The sequence below is a fragment of the Frieseomelitta varia genome, unplaced genomic scaffold (assembly GCF_011392965.1).
Source record: "Frieseomelitta varia isolate USP_RPSP 00005682 unplaced genomic scaffold, Fvar_1.2 scaffold_188, whole genome shotgun sequence".
NCBI lineage: Eukaryota > Metazoa > Arthropoda > Insecta > Hymenoptera > Apidae > Frieseomelitta > Frieseomelitta varia.
In genome coordinates this window covers 334555-350479 of record NW_025109616.1, presented here as the reverse complement: position 1 = coordinate 350479, position 15925 = coordinate 334555, and the positions used below count along the sequence as shown (strand labels likewise).

The 15925-nt window shown below is 34.4% G+C and overlaps 1 protein-coding gene across 4 annotated transcripts in view; it reads left to right on the top strand.

The window, feature by feature from the left end:
• Positions 1–15925, top strand: part of LOC122539020 (protein timeless homolog) — a 242536-nt gene that overhangs the window by 195648 nt on the left and 30963 nt on the right. The gene's annotated exons all lie outside the window — the stretch shown is intronic.

Here is a 15925-nt window from a genome sequence, read left to right as displayed (position 1 = left end):
TTTTTTGTTTCTGTGACGCATCCGTTATTTTTTACGTCGCTGCGCGAAAACAGGTTTCCCCCGCGTTGTCATTTTTGCCATTTTAATCCGCGAGTACATCCGCAATTTGAAAACAACGATATTGAAAAAAAAAAAAAAAGAAGGAATGTTTGCAGTTCGTACACCGTGTAATATCGTATTTTAAGTATATTCCGCGTGTCCAGGCTGAAATATGTATCAAATAACAGTTTCTCAGGATATTTCCTCGTTGTATGAAAGAGATTGCAGCGTTTCATTATACCTGTAATGTGCATGTGTGTACGCATACACTTGTTATACACGTAAATCTCAATCTGAAACACGCATTATCCGAACCATTTCTTTCATTCCTGACCCTCGTGTAAGTGCGAAGGTCATTGAATGGCACGTCGTCGAATTTGTCTTCGTATTCGCTTTCACATAGTGAAGAAGACGTAGTATTTAAAAAAAACGTTCCATTTACAATAATTCACGTAAAAGAGGAACATAGAATTTGAAAAAAATATTTCATTTAAAAAATTGAAGGTCACTTTCAGTTCTCAAACAGTAGCACCATTAGAAAGAGTTTTCACGCATCGTTACAAAAGACAGTACAGCTATTGTTCTTTCATTTTTCCATAGCATTTATCGTTTACGAGAAATAGTAAATCCGTAAACATCCAACAACATTATACATGTATACTAACATTATACATATATATATATATATATATATATATATATATATATATAAATGTAAATAAAATAATATATATATAAATGTAATTAAATCCGTAAACATCCTTTATATATATATATATATATATATATATATGTTTGGGGGTTTACTATATATATCGTCTGACGATACTTGGTATGATACGTGGTATCATACTCGAGACAAATGATCGTAAAACAATTCCTTAACCTTAACATTAGATGTGTATACTGTTTAGATGTGTAATACTTTCTTTTACATGAAATTTTACATTAATATTCTTTCGATTTATGATGAAAGAAAACTATATAGTCCAATTGAAAAAGATAAAGATGACTCTGAAAATTTCGAAGCTTTTCAACATACTCAAAAAATTAATACATCATATTTTGCCTCCCTTCGGACCACGCAACTTTTGTATCAAACAATTTTTCATTAGACGCTTAATTTAAAAGATATTTTAGGTGTGCAAGTCACGTGAATCACCCTGTATATATAATGCACGTACGTTTCTAGAAACACTTTCCTTTCAAAACGACGACATTCAAATTCCAAACAGACGATAATCGGGGAATCTCTCGATTACTTTGATCTCCTGTCTCGCATAACGTCGTACACTCGCGTTGTGTTTAAGATCTGAGCAACGCAAGAGTATAATTTCTCATCAGTGTGCGTGATTACTCACCAATCGATGTACAGGGTTGCGTCGTGGCTCGCAGCACAGCTTTCATCCTTTTATAACGTTGTTGCGGAACATTAATTAATTAAGGCGAACGAACATTTATCAGAATTTCGCGTGTCTTTGACCGCAATATATAAAGACGTTGGCAAATAAAAGGCGGTTTTAACGCAGTCGCTGGTAGAAAGGGGGCAGAGAAAAAAAAAAAAGGTCCAATTACGCGATTCCGACTGCAGCCAACACAGCGTCGCGGAACACCCTCGTAAATCTTTGGCTAATAGAGAAAAATGACGGGAATTCTGAGAGTTAATCTGCGGCGGTGGCGGTGGCCGCTGGCTGGTCGTTAGTATCGCACTAAACACGCCGAAAAGACGTAAAGAGGCTTGCAGAGAATACGTACGTACGCGGTAAACGATAACACCGCGATCGTTCACCGACGAGGTGGATTCTTTTGTCGAGTCTCTCTTTCTCTCGCCGCATTTTCCCCTCCCAAATGCCTGCGTCACGGCTCGTAAACGTTTCTATATAGCAAAATCATGGTGGACGACGCGGGCCGAGGTTTTAATCGCGGATGAAAGGGAAACTGGTCGCGTTCCCTCTCCAAGGAGGGAACGTGGCTGTTCGATTAAAAGAATTTTCGACAGTAGAACACTAGTCTTTTTTTGTTCTATATATGTCAATATTTATATGTAACAATATTAATATTAATAAATATATAATTATAATATTTATATTAATAAATATATAAATATTAATAATTTGAATATTAATTTTGATTTACATTATTCTTCTTTTTATTGTTTGTATTAATATATTAACATTTATGTTAATATTAATTTATGTAACAATTTTAATATTAATGTATTTTTAATTTTAATTTAATATTAATAATTTAAATATTATAATAAATATATAAATATTATAATAAAATATAATATTATTATAATATTATAATAAATATATAAATATTATAATAAAATATTATAATAAAAATATAATATTAATATATTGATTTTGATTTATTACTATTATTTATATTATTATTTATGTTATTATATTTAGGGACGAAATATATTCAGAATGGACTAGATATTTAACCAAAAGGAGATATGGAATAGGTCTATTGCATTTTAGCAAATCATACTTTGAAATATTCGTTAAAATCTAAAACGTATCATTCTATAGAGTGCGCTCACAGTGAATTTACATATATTAACTATCTTATGATTAACTAAAACTAAACGCACGCAAGAGAATTTATTGCTTAATTACAAATAAATTATTTTGATTATTAGATAATATTTAAACAATTGGAATATTCAGAAATATTATTTAAAACTCACTCTTAAATTTTGGTCGATGTGCACACGACGGCGGTTTAATTGGTAATGAGTCCCCGGATCGCTGAAGGTTAATACATATTTCGGTCGTCAGTGATCCAGAACAGTTGATAATTTTTTTTCAAACTTCTAGAATTTGATCGATGTGCCCACAAAAATTCAGTTCGTAATGAGCTCTTGTCTTTGTATCAATTGATATTAATCTGTTCTTTCGGTCGTTAATGATGCGATACAAATAATGAAAATTTCTCAGAAATGTATTAGTGATTCGATTACTACAAATGATTAATTAAAAATTTTAAATAGAACTTAGAAATGTTATAGAAGAGAATTTATTGTTTAATTGTTACAAATAAATTATTTTGATTATTAGATAATATTTAAACAATTAAAATATTCAGAAATATTATTTAAAACTCACTCCGAAATTTTAGTCGATGTGCACACGACGGAAGTTTAATTGATAATGAGCCTCCGTACCGTTCAAGGATAATGTACGGTCGTCAGTGATCCAAAATAATTGATAATTTCTTTCAAACTCTTAAAATTTGGTCGATGTGCACACGACGGAAGTTTAATTGGTAATGAGTCTCCGTACCGTTCAAGAATAATGTATATTTCGGTCGTCAGTGATCTAAAACAGTTGATAATTTTTTCTAGTATTTCGAAAAACAATTTTTCTATTATACAAATCAATACTTTAGTAATTTTTACATTTCTATCGCAAAGTTACAGTATGATTTCCTGACTATGTTACAATGTTAAATGTAATAATTTATTAATTTTTCACTTTTATCGTGATATTCGTAAAGATAAACCATTTCCATCATATAAAAACCTTTGAATCTCTCAGATTCAACTTTTCATCCAATTTCATTACGTCTTTGTTTTCTTTGACAGAATAGGAAAGAAACTTCCGAAGTAAATTCTTTCTACAGTTTTCTTGAAACATTCGATAACTGCTTCATCAAACGAGTGTCAAAGAAATTTTGGTAAATTAATCTTTTTCGTTTAAAGTGTTACACGCGAGAGATGCCAGTTAACATAGTTTTTTCTCTGTTACCATATTGCATTTCGCGTGTTTTAATTTCTGGTTGAAAAATGGTTTTCGAATCGCTCGGAAAATATTTTCTTTATTTATTCAAGCGTTTCACTGATTTCTGTACACAATCATTTCACTCGTGTGTCACATTACATTCGGATAATAGAACGTTTGGACAGTGGAATGTCCGGATACTAGAACGTTCGGATAATAGGTCCCCGGATATTAAAGGATTCCATTGTAAAATGATATCAGTCTTGACTTAAATACATTGGATAGACATAGTTGTGTAACTAATTTCATTTTAAACCGCAAATTCATACTGTTAGTTGATTTTTCAGGCTCTAGAAAAAGAGAATAAACAGTTTCAATTGTTTCTTCAAAATGGAAAATTAACAAGGAATATTTTGCTACACTGAAAAATTATCTGGCGTGTATAGCGAAGAGATTTTCAAACTGCTTCATATTTCACTGCTAATGAAGGTATCAACACGTTCTTGGAACTACCTTTTATCGAAAAAGATAAAAACTTTAATGTTGTCTGAAAAATATCAAACGGTGATCGAACAAAATTATTATATTAATAAATGTTATATTAGTATATTGATAAATAATATACTAAATATTATATTAGTATATTAATAAATAATTATCTCTCAAACACAAAAAGATAAATATTTGATAAATAATGTAATAAATATTATATTAGAATTAGTATTATATTATTATATTAAATATATAATAGTATTATATTGAATATTATATTATATTAATATATTAATAAATAATTATCTTTGTCTCTCAAACACAAAAAGATAAATATTTGATAAATAATGTAATAAATATTATATTAGAATTAGTATTATATTATTATATTAAATATATAATAGTATTATATTGAATATTATATTATATTAATATATTAATAAATAATTATCTTTGTCTCTCAAACACAAAAAGATAAATATTTGATAAATAATGTAATAAATATTATATTAGAATTAGTATTATATTATTATATTAAATATATAATAGCATTATATTAAACATTATATTATATTAGTATATTAATAAATAATTATCTTTGTCTCTCCAACACAAAAAGATAAATATTTGATAAAAAATATAATAAATATTATATTAGAACTAGTATTATATTATTATATTAAATATATAATATTATATTAGCATATTAATAAAAAAAGTATATTAATAAATAATTATCTTTATCTCTCAAACAGAAAGAAAAAGGAACAAAAAAAAAAAAATGAATGCAGTTACTTTTTGGCCAGTCTTGCACAACAGCGATCGACACGATCAAAAACAATAAGTATTGCGATTTACGGCTTCTATTGCGTTGAAGGGCACCGAGCCGCTCGTTACGTATTAAATTGTCCAAATTAATTGTCACGAAATTACTTTGGACAATTGAACTCGCGCGGTACGTTCACAATTTGAATGTCTGTTCACCGTGTCATTTTCCCGTGCAGTTTTCCGCGCGCTGTGAAGCGCTCCACGAGCGTGCTCGTTAACGGGCGAAAAACCGACGCGCTGGATCGCCGATATCGCGCATAATGTCGCCCCCTTTTCAAAAACGTCCCGACGCGACGTTTTAATTCCAGATAAACGTGGAAATAACTCTCCGCGGGCAGATAAAACTTGCTGTCACGCGCGGATACTTTTCAAATATTCCAGCAATATATTTTGACATAATGCACTGTATCGTCGGACTTTTTATCTATAGCACGTGTAACGTAGAATAAAGTGGCCAGATTTCAAGTCATGTTTTAAACATCTATTCAAAGCTGATGCACTTTTTCGGTGCGAAAGAAATTGGCATAATTACATTGAGAGAGCAACGATGGCCTTTAATCAGTTGTATCGTGAAAGTTCGTCGAAAGAAAGTAAAAACTTAATACGCCATTCAGATGCATTTTGTTTCCAATTTCGTCCCCTTCTAGCGGGTGAAAATATTGAGAGCATCGTGTGTGTCTGAAACAATATTTTACCAATGAGAAAATGTATACTATTTCGTTGAAGCAAATCACGACGAGAATAGAAATTGGCGACGAGATAAAATTGGCCGCGGATGATTTTCCTCGGAGCGAAATGTGAGAGCAATCTGATCGCGCATGGCGTTGGCCGCTAAGCGGAACATATAACCGTTCATGCATTAAAACATGAACTTCCTTATAATGCCTATCGATATTGCGAAACTATGAATTAATAAAGTACAAGCTTACGGGGCAATCAGCGAGAAGCGCGTCCCTCTTCCCAAAGTATCTCGAGCACAGTATCCTGTCACACTGCACTGATGTATCGGTTACTATAATTCAAGTCGATTTAAAAGAAAATCCGACCGAGGCTTCCGGCGTTGGCAGCATCAGCTTGCTTGAACATACATACTTCGGTGGATGAGCACTTTGGCCGTGTAATACGTCGGCAGGATTTTTTTTTTTTTTTTTTGGAAAAATTCACGAACGAATCGTGTTCACTTTTACGCGTACGTGCAACGTTCTCGTGGATATCGTATGATACATAATATCGCCGGATATTTAAAACGCGCACGGCGAATGCAAAGAGCCACGTGCTCGCGTGAACTCGAGCGAAGCACTTTCGTATATAATACAGAATTTTGCACGAGCGAGCGAGGTTATTAAATGTGGCCAATTAAATGATAATGGCCAGTTAGTTAACTTTCCTCTCTAATTTATGTGTTTGCGTTTTTGTTCTCTGGTTGCTAGGTTTGTCGAACATTTTTCTCTTGCTCTGTAGCACGCGTCGGAGATAGTGGAACTTTGTCCTTTTTGCCCGTTTTTTTTTTTTTTTTTTTTTTCTGACGAAACTAGCAATCACGAGAATTTAAATTACGACGTTGAACAATATATAATCTTGCATCAACGTTTTAACCACTCGAAAATCATCGTTCGTGAGGCTTTAACAGAATGAGGACGAGCTACTAGCCACTGGCCCAATGCATTTAATTGATCAAATTACTCCCGAACGATACGCATCGAGAACTAACTTTGACGACATTAAGCTAATGAATTTAGAAATATTCGTATGTTTCATCGAAAGAACATTCGAATGCTCAATTAATTTGCACCATTGTGCACTCTCCCCTTAATTTCGAACGTCGGCTCCGCCGCTCTGCAGTTTTCGCCACGCGTCGTATCAATTATCTTTGTTTGTTTAATAATTCCGAATAATCACGTCAAGTACGCGAAGCGTTTCATTTCGTGAAATTGTGATCAATCACTTGTGAATTTATCGCAAGAACTACAACGCTGGTACTGATATTAGATAATAATATTAAAAAAATAATAAGGAAAGAGACAGTTGGATATTTCAGCCAACCAAAATTTTCCTTACGAACAATTTTTTGCTTTCTAACGTTAAAATACTGATAATAATACTAAAATACTGTGTAATAATATTAAATAATACTAAAATACTAAATAATAATATTAAATAATAATACTAAAATACTAAATAATAATACTAAATAATACTAAAATACTATATAATAATACTAATATTACTAAGTAATACTAAAATACTAAATAATAATATTAAAAAAACACGGATATTTCAATTAAATTTAAAATTAAATTTTTCTTGCAAATTTTGCTTTCTATTTAATTGTAGAATGTCAACTGTGATAAATTTGTACTCGAGTATCAAAAATACCGATAGGATACCTATCAACTGGAAAATTCGTTCGAACAAAAGGAGCTCTAATTAGGAAGTTAAAAATTAGGTAAATTTCGGAGAGGGGAATCGTCGTGTTAATTAAAATTACTCGTTTAATTTAACAATAAATGATCGTCGGTACGAGTTGTCCCTCGTGTAACACGAGCGTTATTAATAATGGCGTATTATATAAGCATTTGAAAGCCCGTGCGGTAGAACGCATGGGTTTCGCGGATGGTCAGTCTGGTGGAAGTTACCCAGACAGATCAATATCACATTACTATAAATAATTAATAATCACATCCGTTTCTATACTGGCTGTGGTTCCTAACCGTTTCGCTCTTTCTCACTGAATTTACCGATCTATACACGCACGTACACTGTTCAAAAAATTTTGGGATAAGTACTATATTTGTACAGTAAAAATAAATAGTAAATTATATACGATAAATACGACTTTTGCAATATAAATTACGCAATATTGAAGCATAAATTGTATACACGATATGCAACATACAATATTATAGTTATATTTCTAATAAATGCAACACATATAACAAATACAATGGAATATAAAACTTTATACAATAAAATCTCTGTTAATGTATTCATTTATATTGTATTAATATACTATTATATATTGCATTATATTATATTGTAAAACATGTATACTGAATAATTCGTGATAAATACTGAATATTAAAAAAAAAGATAAAAGACTTTCAAATGGGAGTATATATCTTGGTTTTGTTATCAATAATCAGAAATCAATAGATCGATAGATACTGACAACTCGGGTCATTAATAAACTGGCAGAGTGATAAATAGCGTTCTACATTATCTATCATACATACGAGCGAACATTAATCATAATCTGAGAAAGAAAAGCGTGAATCAAGGTCCGAGTCATCACTTAGGAATTATATAATTGTACAGGGTGTGTGAAAATCTATATCTCATGCAAGAAACGTCCCGAAAAAATTATTTTATAATTGATCGTATTTTAATGACACGAGTGCGCAAATCAGTGTCGATGAATCTCCAGCAAACGGAGGGTGAGGAATCACGTCGTGGTGCATAATTTTTTTATACACCCGGTATAACTCGAGTTTCCGAAAATCCATAACCTCGAAAGCCTGACCTCTGAACTGAACTTTATTTTTCTTACATTTGTACAGTGAAATGCACGCTGTGTAGCACCGAAGCTCGCGACAAAGGAGAATCGTTTATCGAGATTTTACGAGGTAGAACGTTCGAAAAAAAAAAAAAAAAAAACTGTTCGTCCAATTTATGGATGCCCCAGTTGAAATTCCCGGCCGTTGCCCAAAGCGCGCCATAATTCAACCCACACGGAGATTGTACCGGAAAATCCTCTGCAATGCCGCGTTTTACAGCCACCGCGCATTTTCCAATTTAACTTTTGCGTCGTTCTCTTCCCGCGTGCCGAAAGTGAAACGTCGAGCAACATCGTACGCTCGAAACGAGCGTCGTTGGACAATCGTTTTACACCGGCGAGCCAGCGAAAATGTTAATCGCAGTGTAAACTAGCTGGGATGTCTGATCAACGCGTTACAGATCGGGCGCGATACCCGGTATCGGCAATAATACCCGGCCAATGCGCCAGCTAATTACTGCGTTCGACACCGAGAACCACGAACTATGCGGCAATAACGCCGGAATCGATTGCGGTGCTCGACTTCGTCGATCGTTAGGAACGATCGCTCGCTTCCGGAAATACGACGAAATAGACGATCGACGCTGTCGCCACGCGCTAAAAAAACTGCAAATTCGTCACGTCTTTTAGTTTATATAAACGTTATAGTTTTTTTCCGCGACTGAGGACACTGCTGGTTCCAAGAACGATTCGAGATCGTTCCATCGGCAATTTAAAGAGATTTAGCAAACTAGTTCTGAATGAAGACACACGTTGGAGGAAAATTTTTCAGCTTGCACAGCTTTTTTTCTCTCCTTTTCGAAACTAGTATACAGTTATCCAAATATCGCAGAGATATTTTATGCGTTTCGAAATCGACGTGAAACAAGCGATTATTAACAAAATCGTGCATTCCCTACGAAAATGTATGTAAAATATTCAAATAGTGCTTCTTGTAGTATTGGATTGATCTGATAATTAAAGTGATTGCATTTTTTTTCTGTGCAAATGAGAGGCGAGTTTTTCATGAGAAGCAAAAACTTTATTGATAAAAATCGATTAGCTTGTTCGATCATCTTTTGCTATCTTTCAGACAGCTTCAAAGTTCTTATCTTTTTCGACGAAAGAACGATCCCGAGCAATTTGGAGAAAATAAACAAACCAATCCTGACACTGCCGTAATTTACACCATATAAATACGTTAGATAATTTTTTACGAGCTTGCACAGCAGTTTTTTTCCCTATTTCGAAACGAACAATTTTTAAAATCGTGCACTTCCTTCCTCCAAGCTGACAAAGCTCAAACAGATTGCATTGAATTTGCTTCGAAGCAAACGAAGTTAGTTATATTTTAAAATACGTCCATATACGTTATATATAATATGATATACGTTAATTATATTTTATTATATAATATAACGTACGTTAGTTATATTTTATGTATAATATAATGTACATTAGTTATATTTTATATATAATATAATGTACGTTAGTTATATTTTATATATAATACAATACGTTATATATAATATGATATAAGTTAATTATATTTTATATATAATATAACGTACATTAGTTATATTTTATATATATAATACAATTTACGTTAGTTATATTTTATATACAATACAATATACGTTAGTTATATTTTATTATAATATAATACGTTAGTTACATTTTATATATAACATAATGTACGTTAGTTATATTTTATATATAATAAAACATACGTTAGTTATATTTTATATATAATACAATATATGTTAGTTATATTTTATATATATAATACAATAAACGTTAGTTATATTTCATATATAATATAACATACGTTAGTTATATTTTAAAATATATGCCCATACACATATTAGAGAAAAAAAAAGAAAAAAAAAACCGACAACTCTTTAGCCAAACTAACCTAAACCTAACCTAAACCATCAACGCAATATGTGAAAAATTGTACCTCCAAGCCGAGCTGAGTGATTGGCGACAATTTGCGAACAATTTGTCGAGCCGCGTCCGCTTCGTATCGGAATGTCCTTCGACACAATGCGAGTCAGCGTGGCTGGCACTGGCGCATGGCAGAAGCAAATAGTGGACAATCCATCGTAGGAGGAAGGGCGCGACGGCGCTTTTCGCGGCGTTGCTGCCTGGCAAACGAGGCGAAATAACGGAAAGAGCAAGGGCCGTGCCGATATACACGAGGGACCACGTAGCCCCGGAAACCGTGTTTGCGATCACGTGTTGGCCGGTTCCTTCGGACCAGCAATCGCTACGGAGTACGTCGTCGCGTTGCAGGGAGAGGAGGACGATAAAACTGCAGCTAAACAACGTGGTAGAAATCCGGAGAGGACGAGTGACCCACGTGAGAATCGTGGGCAAAAGAGGAAGAGAGAGAAAGAGAGAGAGAGAGACGACCGCAGGCAGGTCGAAGCTGCTGATCGTTACTCGGAAAAGGTTAGGTCAAGTGGTCACGGTGACAAGAGGGTAGGGGGAGGAGGGAGAGGAAGGCGCACGCTCTATACGTACCTTTGCTCGCCGATGATAACAGCTCGATACGCTCGATACGCTTTCCCCCCTCCAAGAGTGCCATCGCCGATAGTCTCCGCGGTAATAACTACGATCGCAGATGTTTTTGATAATATCCAGTAGCGGAGCGTAGCGAGCGCTTACAGCGAATTACAGCGAATTACGATAAGCGATAAACGTTAAGATGAAAGATCCCGATGACCATCGGGCGTCACGCCGCGCAACGAGGCACGGTCACGGTAACGCATAATCCGCTGTTTCGAGTTCGTCCGACGAACGTGGCGTGCAGCGACGCAGCTCCGCTCCGCGGAGTTAATAAAGTTAAGGCTGGCTAACAATGACTACGGCGATAGTTCGGTAACGACGTCGTTAGTGAGAGCTGTTAGTTGGCCCTCGGGCTGTCGCCGTAGCCCGGTGACGTTAGCGGCATTAGTCTTATTGTTGGCGCCGATAACGATATCATCCCGGTCGATAGCTAGTCGGTGGTAATCCCAGGTAGCTGCACATCGGTAGCTGCGGTGGACCAGCGTCGGTGGCTGGATAGCGAGACGACGGCGCCCAAGTAGCGCATCTGCTGTTGCTGAAATGGGACGGCCGGGTTTCTAGCCCCGGGGACGTGCTCGCGTTGACAACTAGCCACGGAGAAAGGGGGAACGGCTTCGAACGATCCGGTTTGAATAAGTAGTTACCGGCCTAATAGCAGCGCCGAACCGGTGACGGCTGTTGAATACGGAATTTTCAGCTCGCCGCGGTGGTGCCGGCAGATTGGCCAGTGCCAGGCCACGGTCCTTGCGAGAGGGTAGGGACACCGGACGCGAGGATACACCAGACGACTCGCCACCGGTCGAATTCAGCCGGGACTCGACGCGTCAAACCGCCGCGAAAGCCTCTTGTCGTATATGTTACATACGTACTCGTACGTCTAGAAAATACTCTTCGTATTGCCACCTGTGTCAAACTGGTATCTGAAAAACAAGCTCAGTACTCTCGTTAAAAAGTCTTTGTATTTTCGTATTAATATAAATTTATTTTTCCGATATATGGATAATTATATTATTATTGTCCATGCGATTCTGATATATTAATATATAAAAAATATATAGTGTAAATATATTACTATATAGAAAAAATATATAATTATATTTTTAATACAATATTTTTATATATTACCATATATAAAAAGTATGTAATATAAATATATTACTATATATAAAAAATAAATAATTATATTTTTAATATAATATTTTTATATATTACTATGTAAAAAATATATAATATAAATATATGAATATATAAAAAATATATAATTATATTTTTAATTTAATATTTTTATATATTACTATATATAAAATATATATAATATAAATATATTAATGTATGGAAAATATATAATTACATTTTTAATATAATATTTTTATATATTACTATAAATAAAATATATAATATAAATATATTAATCTATAAAAAAATATATAATTATATTTTTAATATAATATTTTTATATATTACTATGTATAAAAAATATGTAATATAAATAATATTAATATATAAAAAATATATAATTACATTTTTAATATAATATTTTTATATATTACTATAAATAAAATATATAATACAAATATATTAATCTATAAAAAAATATATAATTATATTTTAAATATAATATTTAAAATATATATACTATAAATATATTAATAAATTAAAAAAATATTAATATAAATATACTATTCCAATCAATGTATTGTTTCACTATAAAAGTAGCTTCAATATCCTCACTAATAATATAGGTTACATTAAACTTATCGAAAAAAATACATAAATCTCACACAGTCCTCGACAAATTTACAACGGCATAAAATTCTACGAGCCGTAGATTTAATTATAGCCATGGCTCGACGATTAATCGTTAAACTTCTACTAACAATAAGGGACCTCTGCGAACAAACGTTTCCGGAAACGAAACCGAAAGTCCCGTAACGAAAAGTTATAGGTTTTTAATTGAACGAGCAAAGGATAGATCGCTTTCGCGCGGTTGGTTCCTGGAGCAATGAAGCAAATTTTTAGTTTGGACTCGACTCGAAAACTGGGTCGAACTGGACGCGCTGGTTCGGCGCTTAATCAAATTAACGGGTTACACCGGCGTGTAACTTACTCCTGGCCCTGGCGAATAATGGAGCCGCCACACGACTTTCGGTAGCGTTTCGGTGTCATTTCCAGAGTGGCTGAAACTAGATTATTGAATTACTGATTCGACAGAGCGAAATGATTTCCACCAAACTAGTGGAAAGTAACAGACGTTTGAATTCTACGAAAGAATTTCCATGTTTCAACGTGTTTGGGAAGCAGCAAAGTCGAATGGTGTTTGATCAATCGTAGATTGTACTACTGAATGTCGTCAAATGCGTACTATAATTTAATTGGATTATTGATTGCTAGAGCGATTTTCAATCGAGTGAAAAATAATAAATGTTCTGGTAAAGAATTTCTTTAAGAAGCAGACAAGTCGATGTCTGACACATGATAGATTGTACTACTGAATTCTCTATCCTGAAATTCTCGGTTACGTGCCCACGTTATTTTACTGTATTTTGCTATAATATTTGTCTCATCATTACACAACTGTATTATCAAATTACAAACTATATTTATTATTGATGGAGCAAAATTGATAACCGAGTGAAAAATAATAGATCTATCTCTTAAAGATTCCAACATCTGTTTAAGAAGCAAAGAAGTCTGATCCATCGTAGATTATACTACCGAGTCAAGTGAATATCGTCAGATGCTCGGTTACGCGTCGCTTTATTGCAAAAGTTTCAGCGTGCAGGACTGGTGATCGTAGTGACGCACGTTCTCTTCGAGTATCTAAAGAATATGCGTCTTAATAACAATTTATTTACAGTGCAATCGTGTACAACTCTGTCCAATTTCTTTCTGTCTTTACTTACAGTTGCTTGATCGCTCACAGAGTCAATTAAAAATATAAAACCGTTATCATAAATATATAACATTCCCATAGAAAATTATGAGTTTGCAGTGAACGTGAATATAAATTTAGTAATTCTAGCGTTACGCCCACATTATTTTACTACATTTTGCTATATTATTTGCCTCATCATTACTCAACTGTACTATCAAATTACATGCTGTATTTATTATTGATGGAGCAAAAATGATAACCGAGTGAAAAATAATAGAATGTTGGGTGAATTCTGGTGAAGAATTTCTATCTCTTAAAGGTTCCAACATCTGTTTAAGAAGCAAAGAAGTCTGAAGATGTCTGATCCATCGTAGATTATACTACCGAGTCAAGTGAATATTGTCAGATGCTCGGTTACGCGTCGCTTTATTGCAAAAGTTTCAGCGTTCAGGACTGGTGATCGTACTGATACACGTTCTTTTCTAGTATCGAAAGGCTATGCGTCTTGATAACAATTTATTGACAGTGCAATCGTCTTTACTTACAGTTGCTTGATCGCTCACAGCTGCGCTCAGAGAGTCAATATATAAATATATCGTTATCATAAATATATAAAATTCCCATAGAAAATTATAAGTTAACAGTGATATAAATTTGATAGTTCTAGCGTTACGTGCCCACATTATTTTGCTATATTATTTGTCTGATTATTACGCAACTGTACTATCAAATTACAAACTGTATTCATTATTGATGGAGCAAAAGTGATAATCGAGTGAAAAATAATAGAATGTCGGGTGAATTCTGGTGAAGAATTTCGACACTAAAGTAGCCAAATTCCTCGATCGATTTGTTTTTGACAGCCTCGACACGATTTTCATAGCTCGATGACACAACTTGCCTTTCATTCGTTGAGACTTAACTCGGCGAGGAGAACAAAAGCCGAGCGTGGAGAACGTGACGTTGCGGGTAACCAGTGTCGGAACGGAGAGGTTTTGTCCATTCTGAAAACTCGCCCATCGCTGTGCCGACCCGCATGGGGATAATCGTGTAGTCTGCACTTTCGCCGGCCTTTTTCATTCGGCCGTGTTCGTTCTTGAAAACGACGGCCGGGGAATAATCGATTCGGGGCCACGGTATTAACCAACAATGGATTTCATTGAAAGCTCGATAACGACGACTTCTTCTTCTGCTCTGGCGATCAAGCGGCCGCCGGGGAGGGTTTAACACGCCGCTGGATAAGATCAGCCGGCTTTAATCCGGTCTCTCCAGCCTGCTGAAGATCGCCAGAGACGAGAAAATGGCGGAGGGCGGAGGGGTGTAATGAAAGTGACTCGGCCAGCCCCTTGCGATTGGAAAAATGTCGATAAAATCGCTCCGTGTGAGAAACTCGCTAATTTAAAAGGAAAATTTGTTGTTTCCCTTTAGGCTCTGGTCGTGGTTCCTGGATCCTAATTGGAATAGGGGAGCGGGATGATAACAGAGAACGGATTATCGATGATTTCGGACGTTGTGTCGGTTTACAAACCGTGATTATTGCGTGAAATTGTAGTCATTTACTTTAATGAAGCCAGTTGAAACGTGTTCGTCATTCTGAACAATTTTTGAACTGGACGAACGAGATTGCATTTCGTTAATTTGACGTGTTGTTTTAAAGCGATCGAGTGATCGTCGGACGAGCAGGATTGAAAAATCTTGACGAGGAAAATATGAAATATTCCTTTTTGCTTTTCCACTTCGAAATCTACGCCATACTGACAATTGTTAACGAAATCGTGCATTTTTTTTTTCTTTTTTTTTTCTTTTTTTTTCAAAACGAGCTTGAACAATCGGATATTAGATTACACGATGAATCCG